At 41.5% G+C, this 19,442-nt stretch overlaps 1 protein-coding gene across 2 annotated transcripts in view; it reads left to right on the top strand.

The window, feature by feature from the left end:
* The first annotated feature begins 10,596 nt into the window (after window positions 1-10,596).
* Window positions 10,597-19,442, top strand: part of ITPKB (inositol-trisphosphate 3-kinase B) — a 143,065-nt gene continuing 134,219 nt past the window's right edge. For both annotated transcript variants that reach the window (XM_077485860.1, XM_077485861.1), the window contains exon 1: window positions 10,597-10,974. The gene's annotated coding sequence lies outside the window, so the exon portion shown is untranslated. The remainder of the gene's footprint in view (window positions 10,975-19,442) is intronic.

Below are 19,442 nucleotides of genomic sequence, written 5' to 3'. Positions count from 1 at the left end.
AATCACTATGCCAAAGTAACTTAGAATTGAGTTCTGTACCACTAGACTGGAATCAACTCATAAATCAGCAAGTTAGCAATAAACGGTGCATATAACTACAATGTGAATAATTATACTATAACTAGTTTACAGTGCATTCAAGGAGAATGGATAGGATGTGGTGCAATGTCCCTGAGAAGTACCTCTTAGCATAAGCAACAGGTGAAGGTCTTTGTGTAGCAGCTTTAAACGGACAGTCTTTAGTCCTAAGACCCCTTTCACACTGTGGCGGCAGCAGTAAAGCCGAACTATTCTTAGTGCCACTTTACCGTCATTTTAGCGGCGCTATTCGCCCGCTAGCGGGGCAGTTTTAACCCCCGCGATAGCGCCTGAAAAGGGGTTAAATCTGCCCGTAAAACGCCGCCGCAGCACAGTAGGATAGCACTGCCCCACTGATTTCAATGGGAAGGAGCGATGGAGGAGCGGTGAGTTCACCACTCCAAAGAAGCTGCTGGCAGGACTTTTTCTGATGCCCTGCCACTGCAACACTCCAGTGTGGAAGCCCTCGGGCTTTCACACTGGAGTGAATGGAGCAGCTGTTTTAGGGCATTTTGTAGGTGTTATTTTTAATGCTATAGCGCCTGCAAAACGATCCAGTGTGAAAGGGATCTAATTCTTGAGCTGACTGGCATTGGGGTCTAGTTGTACTGTTGGTCAACACGAGAATAGTCCCAGTCAAGCCTATAGGCAGCAATAAGGCTACTGGATGGTTGTATAATTAGTTCCTAAAGGGCTCAGTCTCTCTAGCAGCAGATAGTAAATCCTCAAAGCACCAGCTAACCAACAGTATTGCAGCTCACCATCCTGTCACACACACATTGATCAGCCCAGTCCCTGCACCCAGGTGACTCGGACTGCTCGTACATTGAACTCAGCACTCTGGATATGCAGCAGTGGTGGTGCACACTGAAAAGCGATGTGCACTATCCAGTCCACCTAACGGCAAGAGGAAGTTATGTCCCGTATTGTCCAACCCAGTAAAATGCTATTCCTCCGAGCAATCTCCTCTCTGGGGAATGTAATTCAAACGCATAGTTTCTCATCTGGACTACAATTCCACGGTGCAATGTTGCCTTATTCAGTCTTTTGGAGCAGCCAATTGGTGAGCTTATTCCTATGCTCCATTCCCCTGAATATACGTTCCTTGTGTTAAGCTGGGTACACACACAGTTTTTTATTTTTTGTTCAAACAGTGGGTTGAACGAAAAAAATCCTGACAGATCCCTGCATCAACACAAGTGATGTTGATGCAGGGATCTCTGCCACTAAGACCCAGTATTCTGACAAGGAACCCCACCCCCCGCCAGAATACATTGATCGTCACTTGCAGCCAAATTTGGTATTGCCTTCCATGACTATTGCAATCTTGTGGATTAAATGCCAGCCAGCAACATTTAAACCACATCTTCTGATCTGAGGCCAGGCTGTCCCTCTTGGAGGAATTCATCACACTGAACTGGGTTTGGATTACTACTCCACTGAATGGAATTCACATGTGTGGTGTCTACTGCTGGAGGAGAAGAGGAAAGACCTTTAGAAAAAAAATGTGGGGAGGGGTCTTGGGGGGCAGGGAGTTCAGCAGGCTGGGGGGATGATGGGATGGGTGGGTGTGTTAAGAAAATCAGGCTGGAGTTCTACTTTAAACAACAACCAAAAAAATACCCAGTTCAACTTACCAGCCAGCCTACAACATACCGTACTGTCCTGCCTAACAGTTCATGTTAAAAACAGGGGTTTAGTTTTCAAGCATTGACAAATGCATGCCTAAGCTGCAGAGGCCACAACAAGGCACACCCATGTTATCTGTAGCCTAATGCCGGCCATACATATTTCGAATTTAAAAAAAAATTCTTTCGAAAAGCGTATCAACTAATTTTCGTACAAATTTCTCACCATTAGTGGACTGCAGCAACAGTCGATTTTTGCGCGGCCATCAAATTTGAGGAATCGGACATGTTGGAAATTTTTTGAAAAGCAAACGATTTTCTAATCAATGATGGGAGAATCGTGCGAGAAATGTAATAAGAAAAAAAATGCGCATGTGCAAGAAAAGAAAATTTACGGAGAGAAAAGAAGATTCCCGACCATGAAAATTATTTTCTGTAGCAACTTGGAGGTGAAATTGAATGCTTGGTCGGCCGAATTTTGAAAATCAATGGTGGCACCATCGGATCACAGAAAAAACGAACTTTCTTATTCTGAAAAGAAAACTTGTTCGAAATTCGACCATGTATGGCCTGCATAAGGCTATAAATTGTGAGAGCCTCCATAATAGGAGCACATATATAATAATAGTAGATAGATTGAGGGCAGGTATGCCTGGAGGTAACCCAGTCCTCCTTAACCACTTCAATACAGGGCATTTATACACCCTTCCTTCCCAGACCAATTTTTAGCTTTCAGCGCTCTCACACTTTGAATGGCAATTACTCATACAACACTGTACCCAAACAAAATTTTTATAATTTTTTTTCATACAAATAGAGCTTTCTTTTGGCGGTATTTAATAACCACTGGGTTTTTTTTTTTTCCGACATAAGTGAAAAAAGAGCGAAAATTTTGGAAAAAAAAAACCCACTTTTTTTTAGTTTCTATGATAAAATTTAGCAAATAAGTAATTTTTGTTCATAAATTTGGGCCAAAATTTATACTGCTACATCTCTTTGGTAAAAATAACCCAAATTAGTGGATAATATTTAGTCTCTTTGAAAGTTATAGAGTCTACAAGCTATGGTACAAATCATTGAAAATTGATCACATCTGATCACACCTGATGCACTCGTGGCCTATCTCATTTCTTGAGGCTCTGAAATGTCAGGAAAGTACAAATACCCCCCAAATGACCCCTTTTTGAAAATTAGACAGACCAAGGTATTTAGTAAGAGGCATGGTGAGTTTTTTGAAGTTGTAATTTTTTCCCACAATTCTTGGGAAAAATATATTTTTTTTTTTACAAAATTGTCATAATATCAAGTTATTTCTCATACACAGCATATGCATACTTCCAATTACACCCTAAAATACATTCTGCAACTCCTCCCGAGTATGGCGATACCACATCTGTGGGACTTTTACACAGGCTGGCCACACAGAGAGGTACAACATGCAGGGAGCACCATCAGGGGTTCTAGGAGCATAAATTACACCTCTAATTTCCTAACGACCTATTACATTTGTAAAGGCCCTGGAGCACTAGACCAGTGGAATTACCCACAAAATGACCCCATTTTGGAAAGCAAACACCCCTACGTCTATTCTATGAGGCATAATGAGTCTTTTGAACAGTTCAGTTTTTTTCACAAGTCTTCGGAAAACATGGAAAGAAAATGAAAATCTTTTTTTTTTGTTACACAAAGTTATCAATTTATAAGAGATTTCTAACACATAGCATGTATACAGCAAAAACTACACATATGACGCCCACCCAGGATGGGAGATCCCATCTGTGGGCGTCATTTGACTATGGCCCGGTATTGAAGTGGTTAAAGGCACAGGGGTGCACTGGACACTAAGCAAATAGCACAATGGCAGCAAAGGTGTCCAGTGCGCCCCCTTAACAAATAACCAACAGTACGGCTGGTAAGTTGAGCTGGGAATTTTTATTTTTTATTGTTTGACATGGGTCACCTTTCCATGTACTCCTTGCTGTTAAGGCCGGTTATAGTTTGGGGCAGTTGCTGTTTGTTTGTACCATGGGGTTCTACTTTACTTTTGGATATTCTGAAATTGTTGTTTTATATCTGCTATTCCATTATATATACAAATATTGTTTTGCATCTGAACATGTAATAAAAGACAAAGGCTTCCCAGAGCACCTTGGGTTAGTTAGGGAAAAACACATAAGAGAAAGCTTGCTTTGCATCACCCTTGTCTGAGTGAAACCTCATATTGAGGGAGAGTAGTCACTCATTGAGTTTTGTATGCAACAGACATCTTTCAGCTCACTTGATATGTAATCATAATGTAAAAAGAATACTAGAGTTTCACCAACAAAAATACATATATATACACTTTAACAAAATGAAAGATAACTAATGAGTTACTTTTCCTGAGAAGTGATCCTCACCTTGGACAACCAGATTGTGACCCATGTAACCCATGGCATTGAATGGATGAAGAATGTTCTTAAATACAAGGTAAAGATAAGTATTTTCTGCTATTTCACAACAGTTCATTAGGAACAACTTTAGACTTTTTTATGTTTAATCAATATTATTAGCAAAAATGTTTACAATATATAAAACAGAGGCAGATTGTAGTAAGACAAGTATGCTCACAGTTTGACAATTCTGAATTATGACACAGGACGTGTGATGCAAACTGGAAGGTAATGTTATATAGCAGTGCTGAAGCATGTATAGAAGGCATATTATCAAAACCTTTTCAGGTGGTTTATAGCAAATAAACAATGTCACAATGTCACAACGTAAAATAAGGTCTTGTAGGTAATACCTAATATGGTCAAACCTTTAGCGAGGACATAAGGAAAATATTAGGAAGAAGGCTATAGGAAGGAGAAGAAGATGAATGGGTCAAACTCCAAATCTGAAATTGGACCACACTGTCCACATAAGCTTGTAGGATTCGGTTTTATCCTGCTCCCATGCAATCATATGTCCCAATTGGTCAATTTTATCCATTTGGCAAGCCAATTCGGCTAGCGATGGTGCTTCGACCTATTGCCAGCGTCTTGCTATTACAGAGCGAGCAGCGTTGATGAAATGCCAAATGAAGCTTAATTTGTTTACAGGAGCCTGGCAACATGGATAATACCGTGATCTGTGGTTTGTTGGGAATTTTATCTCCATCAAGTCTCTCAAACAGGTGCAAAATTTTATCCCAGAATGGGAACATTTTCGGCATGTATCGCAGATGTGGGTCATGGTGCCAGGAGCCTGCAAACACAACCAACAAGTGTTTAGAATGGAGGAGTCAATTTTATGGAGGAGCGTAGGGCAGTGGTACCACCTCGCTAAAATATGGTAGTTTCGCTCTTGTGCTTGAAATGAAGTTGACATCTTGTAAGAGGTAGTGAATACTTTGTCCCATTCCATGTCTTTTGGTGAAACTAGTTCCCACTTCAAATGGAATGGAGGTGGCTCTGGGTATGACTCTTTTAGCAAAATCTGGTATAGCTGTCAAAGAGTATAGACAGGCTTAGAAAACTGAGATCACAAAGATTTCATATCAGTATGTGGTCGCGTCAGAGAGTGGATAAAGGACCGTGTGCCCAAATAATATTGTAATTAAAGAGGAAGTAAACCCTGATGGGTTTACTTCCTCTTTTTTTCCCTGCAAAGGTAAAGCATAATGGACTACTATGCATCGCATAGTAGCTCATTATGTGTCACTTACCTGACACAGGAGCCAGCGAAGTCGCCGCTGATCCCTGTAGTCCGCCGCATCCATGTTGCTGGTGGCGTCTCGCAGCTCCGACGAATCACAGCGGCGAAGCCGCGATGACGTCACTCCCGCGCATGCGCACGGGAGTCGACAAATTAGGCAAATCCATTCATGGATTTGCCGCATTTAGTGCGCCTGCGCGCCGCTGTCTACGGCGCATGCGCCGTAGACAGCGGTGCCCATTTTCGGGCAAAAATCTCCTAAACCATATAGGTTTAGGAGATATTGCTTGGACCTACAGGTAAGCCTTAATCTAGGCTTACCTGTAGGTCCAAGTTGTTTGGAAGGGTTTACTTCCTCTTTAAGTATACTCTAACCGTGTACTTAAAATTTTTTGACATATTGGGACAATCCTAGGAAGGGGGATCAGGGTCCAGCCACTAAGGGTATGACTCAGAAGAGGGTAATCCTGCCTTTGCCAACTAAGAAATTTTGAGCTTGTCATAGTCGGAGGGAAGGAGGCAAGTCCAAACAATGGCATCAGAAGGCTTGGTCTGGAGAAAAGTAGGCATTTACATAAATATGCATCCCATACTTGTAACGTCGTCTGAACCGTAAAAGGTAGTATGGCTTTAGGAGGTAATGTCTGGCCCGATAAGGTCATTTTCAAAACAAGTCCACAATTTTGTGGTTTTACTATAACTTTAGACTTTTTTGAAGTCAAACCTTATAACAAACATTGCTTGCCTGTGTCAGCCCTAGGGCAGCTGCACTCATTTTCCCTAGCAAATGTAATGTGGTGAAGCTTCACTTTGTAAAGAATACCCAGGTGCAAGGAAAATAAATAAAAAAACGTTTTGCTTGCACATGATTGGATGATGGAAATCAGCAGAGATTTAGCACATTTACTAAACTCTGGGGATAATGAGTGCACTTACAAAGTGCACCATCTATGTAAATTCACTCCATTCCATGTTTCTGTAAAACAGAAGGCTCCCAGAAACACCCCCTATGTTCAGCCATGTAATTTTTGCCTAGGCTTTAAAGTAGACGAGGGAGCTTTTTTTTTTTCTTTGCTTTTTTTTTTGTGCTTGGCAGGAAAGAGGTACTTTTGATTTGAGACTTTGTAATATTGACATGTCCCTGGAGGTTTATAAGAAGTTTGTATTTTGAAAAGGGTATTTTTAGTTTAAAGCAGGTCTGGTTTAATCACTTCCAGGCCATTTTCAAGTGCTGTGATAGTTTGTCAAACTATTACTTGGTCATGCATCACTGCACCCAAATGAATTGTATATAATTGTAAACTACCTATAACACAGTTTTTTTTTTAAATGTTTACTTTATAAAGGAAAATAGATTGACATTATAGGAAAAACTGTTTTTTTTACTTTGTTATAAAACATATCAAATAAATATTACACATCTTTGAAAAAAAAAAAAAAACAAAAAACAAATAAGTGCATAATATTTATTCTGTGAAAGTTATAGAGTCTACAAACTATGGTGTATATACTGTATATTTGAAATTTGTCAAACCTGATGTTTTAACTTTCCTTTACATTTCTAGAGGCCCTAAAATGCCAGGACAGTACAAACACCCCAAAAATAAACCCCTTTTGGAAAATGAACAGTCCAAGGTATTTGGTAAGAGGCATGGTGAGTATTTTGTAGATCTAATTCTTTGTAAAATGATGGAAAACAAAGAAAGTAAATGATATTTGTTTTTCTAATTTTAACAAGTTATTTCTAACATTCAGCATGGGCATACTTACAGTTACATCCCAAAACACATTCTGTTACTCCTCCTGAGTATGGGGAAGGCACATGTTTAAAACATTTTCCCTTCCTAGCCAAATAGAGGGGCCCAAATTTCAAGGAGCATCTTCAGGCTTTCACAGGACATAAATTCCCCTGAAGTGCCAGAACAGTAGAAACACGCACTACATAACTCTGTTTTGGAAAGCATTTTTTTTCTAAGATGCCCAATTCTTTTTGCAGGGAACTCCTCATCCTCCGAATCAGAGGTGGTGGTGGTTAATGTACCACTGTTTTCTACAGGTTCATACTCTCACTGTGAGAGTCTCTTCGCTGCTCTCATGAGTCTAAGAATTTTAAATGTCTCTTCACTACTGTATATTTTTGGACATTGGAGCAGTACAGCAAAACATGTATACAAAAAGAAAATGGGCAGCACACTTACGCCAGGGTCATTGGTTCAAATCCCAACCATGGCACTACCTGCCTGGGGTTTCAATGTTCTCTCTGTGCCTGCGTAAGTTTCCTCCCACACTCCAAGGACATGCTACTAGGTTAATTGTCTAAAGATGTGCATGTATGAATGTGAGTTAGGGACCTTAGATTGTAAGCTTCTTCGAGGCCAGGGATTTATGTGAATGTACAATATACATGTAAAGCGCTGTGTAAATAGTCGGCCATATATAAGTACCTGTAATGACCAATGGCTGCTATCAGCAAAACTAGAAACACTGCCACTGGCTATGATCACCAAACCAAAAACACTGGCACTTCCTGTGATCTGCAAACACTGGCATTTGCTGTAATCAGCAAAAATGGGAAACTGCCACTGACTGTGATTATTTGTACTGCGTGCACTGTGATATAATTTTAATACCAGCTGCAATGGGGAACAAACTCTTCTTTCGACCCTTCTCCACTGGACTTCAATGTAAGGCAGGCATTCTCCCACTGGCTACAAATGTAAGGAGACCCTTTTCTGGCTGACCACCAATGTACGACGGGCCCTTCCATACTAACCACCAATTTACGGAGGTCTTCTCTACTGACCACCAATGTAAGGTGACACTTCTCCACTAATGACCAATGTAAGAGGGACCTTATCCAGCTGATCACCAATGTAAAAGGACACTTTTTACTGATCAGCAATGCAAGGAGACACTTTTTACTGACCAGCGATGTTAAGAGTGAACATGTAATGGCAATTTTACCTAGTATGCCATCACTCCAGGCAGCCCACAGATGAGGTTGAAGTTTCATAAACCCTGAAACACCACACTATATTACCAAAAGTATTGTGACACCTGCCTTTTCACGCACATAAACTTTAATGGCATCCCAGTCTTAGTTCGTGGGGTTCAATATTGAGTTGGCCCACTCTTTGCAGATATAGCAGCTTCAGCTTTTCAGAGAAGGCTGTCCACAAGGTTTAGGAGTGTATGGGTCTATGGGAATGTTTGACCATTATTCCAGAAGCGCATTTATGGGGTCAGGCACTGATGTGAATGAGAAGGCCTGGCTCGCAGTCTCTACTCTAATTCATCCCAAAGGTGTTCTATCAGGTTGAGGTCAGGATTCAAGTTCCTCCACCCCAAACTCGCTCATTCATGTCTTTATGGATCTTGCTTTGTGCACTGGTGCTCAGTCATATTGGAACAGGAAGGGGCCATCCCCAAGCTGTTCCCACAAAGTTGAGAGCATGATTTTGTCCAAAATGTCTTGGTATGCTGATGCCTTAAGAATTCCATTCACTGGAACTAAGGACCTAAGTCCAACGTCTGAAAAACAACCCCACACCAGAATCCCCCATCCACCAAATGATTTGGATCAGCGCACAAAGACATGGATGAGCGAGTTTGAGGTGGAGGGACTTGACTGACCGGCACAGAGTTCTGACCTCAACCCGACAGAACACATTAGGATGAATTAGAGCGGAGACTGCGAGCCAGGCCTTCTCGTCCACATCAGTGCCTGACTTTACAAATGAGCTTCTGGAAGAATGGCCAAGCATTCCGATAGATACACTCATAAACCTCGCGGACAGCCTTCCCCGAAGAGTTGAAGCTGTTATAGCTGCAAAGGGTGGGCCAACTCAATATTGAACCCTGCGGACTAAGACTGGGATGCCGTTAAAGATCATGTGTGTGTGAAGGCAGGCATCCCAATACTTTTGGTGATAGTGTGTGTGTGTGTGTGTGTGTGTGTGTATGTGTATGTGTGTGTATATATATATATATATATATATATATATATATATATATACACACACATACATACATATACTAGGGCTGTTACTGATTCAAATTTTCATGTTCGATTAATCGACCAATTTAGATTAATTATAACGCACATACAGATCCAACTAGTTTTAGCTGATCTCCTTGCATTGCAACTCTGCATTAGTCAGTGGTAAATGTGGTATGCACTATATACAATCACCTGACACTAGTTTCCACAATCCATGACTTAACTTCACAGTTCACACAAATACATTTTTAATTCAGACTGTAGCACTGGCGTAAGTAATTTTTTTTCCCACAGTAGCGTGACAATCCCTCCACCTCTGATTTAACTAATCACTCTCACCTTATGGCATGGACCCCTGTGCAAAGAGGTGGTCATGCAAACGGCTATCAAAAGGATTAACACGGACCATAAACTTCTCTCACGTCTCCTTGGATCTCAGCAAGGACGCCAGGTCATGGGTAGAAAGAAAAGATCTAAGTGCTCACCGCTTAAGTATAAGATTTAATTTTTGTGTTCAAACACAAACTACTCATATAAAGATGATAAAAAGACAGCATGTAAAGCCGACAATCGTGTTAGTTCTGTAGGGCAGCAGCGGGTGACGTCATGCGTAGCTCCTCCCCCGTACACATTATGTTCAATCAGAACTTTGACGTCACCAGACTCCTCCCTCTTGGGGGAGGAGTCCAGTGATGTCGATGTCTGTGACGTCACCGGATCTCCGACGGAACTCCCTGAAGACCCAGAAGCCAGCGGAGAGGTGAGTACCGATCAAAAGAATTTTGATCGATCAGAACAATTAATCAAGGAATTAATCTTTAATTTCCACAGCCTTATATATATATATATATATATATATATATATATATATATATATATATATAAAAATGAGGCCTATGAAAATGTCAACACCTATACTGACCGGGGCCGTCACCAAGAAGGCTTTTAGTCTAAAAATTGGAATTTGGTATTTAGCAGCACCCTTCCGCAAATTTGCATGGGAGGCATCTGTTAATGCCACAGCTGTGTGATAGTCAGCCATGCTTGGTCCCCATCCGTAAGCTCGACAGGCATCCCCAGGCAAGGAGGATTAAGCTTTTTCTCTTCTGATTCCAAATTACAGAGCCTGCGTCCTGCCTCCTCCTGCTATTTAGTGATTGGACAGGAAATGAAGGCACAGCTCTCTCTCTCTCTTTCTCTCTCCCTCTTTCTCTCTCCCTCTCCCTCTCAGGCTCAGGCAGTGGAAAAAGGCAGTTGTGTGAGCTGCAAGCACTGGGTGCAGCTTGCTGCCCTGACAATGGAAACTTTCTGAGTTGCCTCCTGATACAAACCCTAGTACAAGGAAGCCTGTTCGGCTGAGTTCAACCCCAGACAGACTTCACAACTTCCTTCCTGCATTCTTTGACATTACACATTGAACAAACAGCACAGAACAGAGCTGAGAGGCACACAGAGAGCGGGGGTCCACAGAGCCAACGACCAGAGGATTGGGACTTTACTAGGGGGGGATCGCTGCCTGCACTGGGGCAGAAGTTTCAGCAAGAAGCAGAAGACCCTTTAGAAGAGACCTGGCACCTATCTGCTGCCCAGGTAAGTGTTGGAGCCTTGCTGTGCAAGCCTGACATTGTCTGCTTATCCTACTTTCCAGGACATCATTCTAAAGCCAGCCTGTTTTCCCATGCATACATCCCAGTCTGGCGGACAATAGTACCAGCTTGGCATTGAGATCTCCCATCACGTAGCCACGCTCAGGACTGATTAGAATGTTATGTAACTTTACAAGAGGGAGCTGGCTAGAAGAAGGGATTCTGCAGTAAATAATAATTTTTTTTTTTTTTCGTAGCAGATGCATTTCAAGGAAAAAGAGGATTTGTAAAAAAAAAAAGACCTTTCTTTGCGGGCTGGACCACGATAAAGGTGCTTTTGTCACGCGCTTCCCCCCCCTTTTAAAAAAAGAGACACGGCATGCAAATCCCACCTCGAGTTCCAAATATTACACTTTAAAGCGTGTAGAAATCCTGGTGATGGGTCAAAGTTCTGTGTGTATTGTATTGGGGGCACTGCTCAAAATAATTATTTGGCAAAAATTCAAAAAGTTAGTCATGTGGCCGTTCTGCAAAAACATTTAGCAAAACTGTTTGCGCTGTGTAGAGTAAGGGAGTTTGGCACATTTAAACAAGTTTTAAAATGAAAACTGATATATTTGTACAATTTTTGGCATTTTTTTAAACATTGTCCGTAGAATCTCATTGGTTGTTGGCATCCAATCCAAATGTGGTTTTGTCACGGTTTTTATTTATCAAACGGTATGTAGGTTCAAGGTGCCTGATAGTCAGTGATACATTCTTGAGAAAGTCGCTTGCAATCTTTTTTGTTAGACAATTTTAGGGTATATGCACACCAGCCATTGTGTTACAATACAGCGGCTGGTGTGGCGTGGAATGACAGCAGTGACAATGCGTCCATCGCAGTGCAGTGCGCTCTTCCTTTTTTTAAATGACCTTAATAAAATGTCACATAGTGATTTTTCATTAACTTCTATTGGCCACTGCGCAGTGTGAGGCAATAGATTGTCTTGCGCTGCGCTGAAAAAAGTACTGCATGCCATGTTTTTTCACCACACAACGCGCTGGTGTGAACTGGCCACGTAGGAGACGAGGCATTTTACTTTGTCTTGTGGAGGGACTGTGCTGGAATAACTGTTCAACGCAGGCCTACCACACCTGGTGTGAATGTACCATAGAAACTTTATTACCGTTAATAATCCAGTGAATGGAGCATGTTTCGTTGTTGGTCATATTAGCTGTTACAGAATAATTTGGTTCAATAGCTAAAGTACCAAAATACAGTTCACCAAGACAGGAAATGAGGAAAAATCCCCCCCCCCACTTCATAAGCAGCATTAAACCCTGACAGATGTTCTAACTTCTCCTTACTATACTTAGGGGCCCATTCACACAGTTGTTGCATTAATGCGTGTTGTGTCACATGTTAAGGTATGTTGCATTAAAGTGTGCCTGCAAGGCAATGTCATAATGTGCTAGTATGTATCACATACTAGCACATTATGAGTGACTTACCTTAGAACGAAGCTCTCCAGCGCCTGCGCTGTCACCGCTGAAAGGGCTTCCATCTTCACTCAGACTTTCTTCTGGGTTCACGTCCTCCAGCTACATGAGTGGCCAGGGGTGCGATGATGTCACTCCCGCAAGGCACGGGTCCGGCACTGTATGCTGAATGTTCAGAGTGCATGCGCTGGTGATGTCACGAGTGTGCGAGTTTAGGAGATAGTCACAGTACCTACAGTACCTACAGTACATGTAAGACTTATTATATTCTTGCCTGTAGGTACAAGAGGTAGAGCAGAGTTTACTAGAACTTTAAGGCTGACAATTTATTTCAAATGGGTAGCTAATGCAGCAGAACGGACAAAAACATACAGCATTTTTCTTCCTATGCACAGCGTTACAACACATGGCAGTGCGTTATTGTGCATTGTGGTGTGTGGCAATGCATCTGCATTACTTTAGTGCATTGGTCTGCCATTCAGAATTCAATGCTCTAATGCGTGTAATGTGGATTACCACAACGCACCGCAAATCAAAAGTGTTATTCGCTCTCTAATTTTAAAAAGACAGTGTTTACTGGTACACCCTTTGTGGATCACCTAATCTCACGTATCCTTTACCTATTTTGAAAGAGACCCTTGTCATGTACTAAGATGCCTTCAGTATAGCACATACCTGTAAAGAAGAGGCCAATTACTTACCTCTCCTGATGCCTGCGCCACTCAACACTGCTCTGTTGTAAAGAACTGGTCCCGCAGAACCAGATGGGACACCTCCCGCAGTGTCGATCTTCAGGGCCTAACGCAACTCTGAATGCTGATTACTCCCTTTGATATCACATCTTTGTAGGACAGTCTTTTCCTGAAAGCATTTTAAAACATAAGAGTGGGGTATATTTACTGAAACTTGAGCACTAAGAATCTGGTGCAGCTGTGCATTGTAGCCAATCCGCTTCTAACTTCAGCTTGTTCAATTAAGCGTTGGCAATAAAACATGCAAGCTGATTGGTTCCTATGCAGAGTTGCACCAGATTTTGTACTCTTTGGTTTTTGTAAATCTACCCCATTGTCGCTATAAGCAGCTAAAATGTTTTCTGATGCTGTAAATGACGATTGAGGCCTGATTCACACCTATGCAGATTGCAGTTTGCATATTTCAGGTGCATCTTGCGTTTTTCAATACACACTTTTGATCCATTGAAGTCTATGGAACCAAAAACCATAAAAAAGTCCCCGGCCCTTTCCATAAAATGCACAGATGTGAACTACATCCATAGAAAACCATGTTAAATGGACTGTAGTGTGTTTCTGCAAAACTGAAAACGCACTAAAAAAAATGCATAGGGGTGAACCAGGCCTTAGCAGTTACTGAAGGTTTAAAGTGTTATGGGAAACAAAGTTGGATGTACCCCATGAACAGCAATAGAAGTACCCCCCTTCCTCCTGGGGTACACCTAGCATTGTGTGGTAGGGATACAGTTAAATCGTGGTTGTGGACGCCTGCGTATTTGTTTACTATTCTCCGGCTCAAATGCCGTAGAGCAGCACAACAGTGTGTAAGTTAGTGTCATGTTGTAGTTAGTGCGATCAGCTGAATGAACAGCAAGGTAATTTATTGTTCAGGGGTGGCAGAAGTGACAGCTAAATGACTCTGACATGTTGCTACGTTACACAGATTGCACAATGGGGTGTAGAAATTTGCTCATGGGCAAGGAGAGGTGAACTTGTCCTAGTGGAAGGGAGATACCAACAAAAGACAGGGCTTCTTTTAGAGCTCAATCACAAGGTCAGAAGAAAATGCTGCGTGATTTTGCACACATTTAGATGAAGCACTAATCAATGACTCCATACACACAGCTGCATATTCACAAGAAAATATGCACAGCAAACAGACCTGAAGATATTACGCACATACGTGTGGATTTTATGCAGGATCTAGCTCTGCCAGCAACAACCTTTCTTTCATGCAGAAACTACACGTACGCCCGTGTTTCGGCGCGCTTTATTGGCAGCAACAGTGCAGTGGTTACTTTCCCTCATTAGTGAACTGGGGGTTACTTGCTCATGGAGCAACTAAGATGAGCCTATTCCAAGGGGTGAAACTTTCCATGGGTAATTAGTAAACAAGTATTAAAAAAAAATTTTTTTTATTGTTTTTTAAACACAGCATTTTTGCAATGAATCGTCCTTCAGCCCTGGTTCACATTGTCATGTCAAATCGCATGCTAAATCGGCGGCTATTGCCGGCAATGGCACCGTCCGAATCATTCTGACGCCGCACCAATTCCCAAAAGTAGTTTCTGTACTACTTTCAGGATCAGGAACTTCAAGGTGTGATTTCAATAGACATCTGTGCAGAAACCCACACAGATGTCTCTGAAATCACCCCCCGAGGTCAGGACTGACATGCGGGAATGAAATTGTGAAAGTTCAGCTGAAATCGCACAATTTCATTCCTGCTGTCAGTGTGAACCTAGGCTCAAGTAAAGTCAATATACGTCACGAATTCCAAGCAACCTCAACTGTTTTTGTTTAGGAATTGAACATACAATTGATAACTGTCCATAAGTTTAAACAATTCTCTGAATATGATTAATTAATCAAATTGAGTTATGAAGTTACAGCTTCAATATAGGTGATTAAAAAAAAAAAAAAAGACTGATCAAAACCAGAACAAACACAGAAATAATGTCAAAACCAGACAGATTTCTCCAGCAGGTATGATAAAGGCAATTTCTCTTTGCGATCAATCGAAGCTGCTAATTTTTAGCGTTTGATTGTTTGGGTTTTTATTCCATCTTCATCAAAAGTGGTTAAAATTGACAGAAAGTTGCCATGTGTATAGCCAGCTGTAGAAATTATATTTAGTTTAAATATGAGATTATTATTTATTAGCTCATTGTAGAAAGCACTTCTAAAGCCCCATACACACTATCAGATTTTCTGCTGATTTTTTCCTTCAGATTTACCAAAACCATAAAGTGCAAGGGCCTGCCTGATTGCATACAAATTGAAACTCCTAAGGTTTGACCTCATATTATATGGTTTTGGTAAATCTGAAGGAAAAAAATCTGCAGAAAATCTGATAGTGTGTATGGGGCTTAAGTTTAAATTCCCTACAAGCAATGATGTGAAAACACTGTCTATCTTCTATGTTAGTTGGCCCCATTTGTGGCCCAGAGGCCAGATGCAGCCCTTTGCTTGCTTTATCCAGCCCTTGGGGAACAATTTTCATTCACCGATACCAACAATGGAACATAATTCCCCCACTGACACCAATGAAAGGGCAGAATTCCTCCCAATGACACCAACAATAGGGCACAATTCCTCCCAATGAAACTAAAGATGGGGCACAATTCCTCCCAACAACACCAACAATGGGGACCAATGACAACAAAGATGGGGAACAATTCCTCCCAACAACACTAACAATGGGGACTGATGACAACAAAGATGTGGCACAATTCCTCTCACTGACACCAAAGATGAGGCATTGTTTATTCCTACTGACATTGGGACCTTTTTTACTCCCAATGGCATCAGTCTGGCCCCCCTTAGGTCCGAAGGACAGTAAGCTGGCCCTTTGTTTAGAAAGTTTGGAGACCGCTGCCCTAGAGCAGCTATCCTCAAGCAGGGTTCCATGAAACCCTAAGGTTCCTCCAGATGTTGCTTAAGCTGTGGACATTCTATTTGATGGTGCCTGCATAGTTCTGGGGCCAACACAACTTGGTAAAGCCAGCTACGTGACACCAGCTATCTTTTTTTGCCTATAAAGATGGCATTCCAAACACCACTCTAAGGGGGGGGGGGGGGGGGCATTTTTCTGTTCTATGTGGTGGTACTTGGAGTGAGAAAAAAAAAGGGAAACCTAACCTAAACCTAAGGATGCCCACAGAGGAAGAATGATGGCAGAATAATTATGACAGACATTCTCAACAGGGTTCCTCCAGAGGTTTCTAGGGGTTCCTTGAAGAGTGAACAGTGGTGGATTGATCTCTGGCATGATGGTGGCTGTATAGTTCTGTCACCAACGTCACTCGGCAGAGCTATTTTCATTGGACCAGTGGGGCTTCTCTTCTCTTAGGCACTACTAGCACCAATGATCTTGTTAGCTGTCTCCTCTAAGGTGGGCATTCTTCTTACTGACCACCTGTGTAAAGGACCATTCTTCCAGCTATCCACCAATATATTGGGGCATTACCTTGACCACCACTGTAATGGGCATTCTTTTCACTGACTGACCACCAGTGTGAGGGAGCTCTTCTCTTATTTACCACCAATGTGGTCATCTGCAGATATAATAATTTCTAGCAGACCTGAATGTTATTTTAAAAGTTCCTTCATGATAAAAGGGTTGAGAAAGGTTGCCTTATGGTCTATTGGCCTGGGGCATATTGGGTAAAAAAACAAAACAAAACATGTTAGTAGACATAGGATAGTGTAATTTACATTTGGCGAGGTTGTGAGTGACCATAGGCTTACGTCGTATGCAACTTTAAAATAGCACTTGTGCAGAATATATCTGTCTCCATGCAGAGGAAGACAAGGCCGCTGTTGATGCTCAGGGGAAGCCCAGTCTTACATCCTCTCAGGGGACATCGGGATGATAAGAATATCTAAAAAAGTGCTGATGGAAAAAATACCAGGGGTTTCCTGTATAGCAGAGATGCCCAGTGATGGACTAATTACGTCAAATTGTGAACTGTCTAGTATTAGGAAAGAAAAATAATATTTCCAATAGGGAAATATATATTTTTTTGTTTATTTCCCTATCAAGAATATTATTTTTCATTGGATTTTTTTTCCCCAATTCTATACAGTTCCCAATTTTAGCTGGCAAACCGAAGAAAACATTGTACACACATTTGTATTTAATTTTTAAAATCCCTGTTTGTCTACTGCTTCTACCATGGCATAGAGAGATATTTGGAACCCAAACTTTCCAACATGTGGGAAAATCTTTGTACACGGTATAGAGCAGATCTGATGCTAGGAAGCTCTCGTTTCAGATTTGTTCCCTAAAGAAGTTAAAATTGTTCACTTTGTATGGTTACTATTACGAATAAAGTGCTAAATTTGCACACTCAGTCCTGTGCAAGGGAAATGCTGAATTTTTGCTTGCATGCCATTGGATGAAGTGAACACAACATCACCTACCGTAATCTAAATATTCACATATATTCTCCCCACCATAGTAATTAATCCTCTTGTCACCCCCTGGTCAATCCTTACATGCAATGGCCCATCCAGGTTGTCACAGTGCAGTGCATTTCCGCAGGCTCGCTAATGTGTGTTGCGTTAAGGCAGCCCATTCATTGCAGATGAGCTGCCAACCCAAAACAGTGCAAATTATCTTGGCTGTGCAGTATTTACTGCCACAATGTGGAAACTGTTAAGAATGATGTAACACACTATATTTAGGTTTATATGTTACAATGTGTTTGAATAACGTGTGGTAAAATGTATTTTACTGCGCCTTACCATAATGCAATAGTGAATCGGCCAAAATTATTTCCAGTAGTCCTCTGTGATGCTGCAATCTGTCCTTACTAACATATGCAATGGTCTCTATTGCTACAGAAATCTCCAGCGATAGGTAGCATGCTGCTTACTCAGATCATAGGGTATTGAAGCCATCAGATCAGTAGAATAGCCAACAAATTAGCATTTTCAGAAGTAGAAGTGAGGCGTGGCAACCCAACCTTCGTAGTTTCCTCAGTTTGCTCAGTATTTTAGTTTTTTTTTTGCTTTATTTTGGGTATTTATAATGTATAGTGCCAACAATTTACTCAGCACATTATATTTTGTATATTCATATCAACATAGCTTCCAACTGTCCCTGATTTCAAGGGACTGTCCCTGATTTGGAGCAATGTCCCTCTGTCCCTCTTTCCTCCTCATTTGTCCCTCATTTCGGTCTGATCTATATAGTTGTATAGAAAATGCACTTTTTATCTTTCAAAAAGTGTTTCCTAGGGCTAAACATTTCACCCAATTTCTAAATTGCTGAATTTGTAAATTTTAACCACTTAAGGACGGCCTCGCACCGATATACGTCGGCAGAATGGCACAAGCACGTACAGGTGCCCTTTAAGAGCCCAGCCATGGGTCACGCGCGCTACGCCAGCGGCGCACTCGCGACCCGGTCCTGAGCTCCATGACCGTGGCCGCTGGACCCGATCGCCGCCGGTGTCCCACGATCGGGTCACAGAGCTGAAGAACGGGGAGAGGTAAGTGTAAACAAACCTCTCCCCGTGCTTCGTAGTTGCCTGTCACTGATCGTCTAGGGAACGACGATCAGTGACCTCACACGCCAAGCCACGCCCCCCTACAGTAAAAAAACACACATTAGGTAACACGTAACCCCTACACTGCCCCCTAGTATTAACCCCTTCACGGTCAGTGACATTTTTACAGTAATCAATGCATTTTTAATTGCATTGATCGCTGTATTAATGCCAATGGTCCAAAAAATGTGTCAAAATTGTCTGACGTGTCCGCCATAATGTCGCAGTCACAATATAATCGCTGATCGCTGCCATTACCAGTAAAAAAAAAAAATTATTAATAAAAATGACATAAAACTATCCCCTATTTTGTAGACGCTATAACTTTTGCGCAAACTAATCAATAAACGCTTATTGCAATTTTTTTTTACCAAAAATTTGTAGAAGAATACGTATCGGCCTAAACTGAGGGCAAAATTTTTTTTTATATATTTTTGGGGGATATTTATTATAGCAAAAAGTAAAAAATATTGAATTTTTTTCAAAATTGTTGCTCTATTTTTGTTTATAGCGCAAAAAATAAAAAACCCAGAGGTGATCAAATACAACCAAAAGAAAGTTCTATTTGTGTGGAAAAAAAGACGCCAATTTTGTTTGGGAGCCACGTTGCGCGGCTGCGCAATTGTCAGTTAAAGCGAAGCAGTGCCGAATAGCAAAAAGGGGCCTGGTCCTTTAGCTGCATAATGGTCCAAAATGGGCTTAAG

The sequence above is a fragment of the Lithobates pipiens genome, unplaced genomic scaffold, assembly GCF_037356315.1.
Source record: "Lithobates pipiens isolate NorthernLeopardFrog02 unplaced genomic scaffold, aLitPip1_a1.2 Scaffold_18, whole genome shotgun sequence".
In the NCBI taxonomy this organism is placed as follows: domain Eukaryota; kingdom Metazoa; phylum Chordata; class Amphibia; order Anura; family Ranidae; genus Lithobates; species Lithobates pipiens.
The sequence above is the reverse complement of the archived record's forward strand: the minus strand, read 5'-3'. Positions and strand labels throughout refer to the sequence as shown.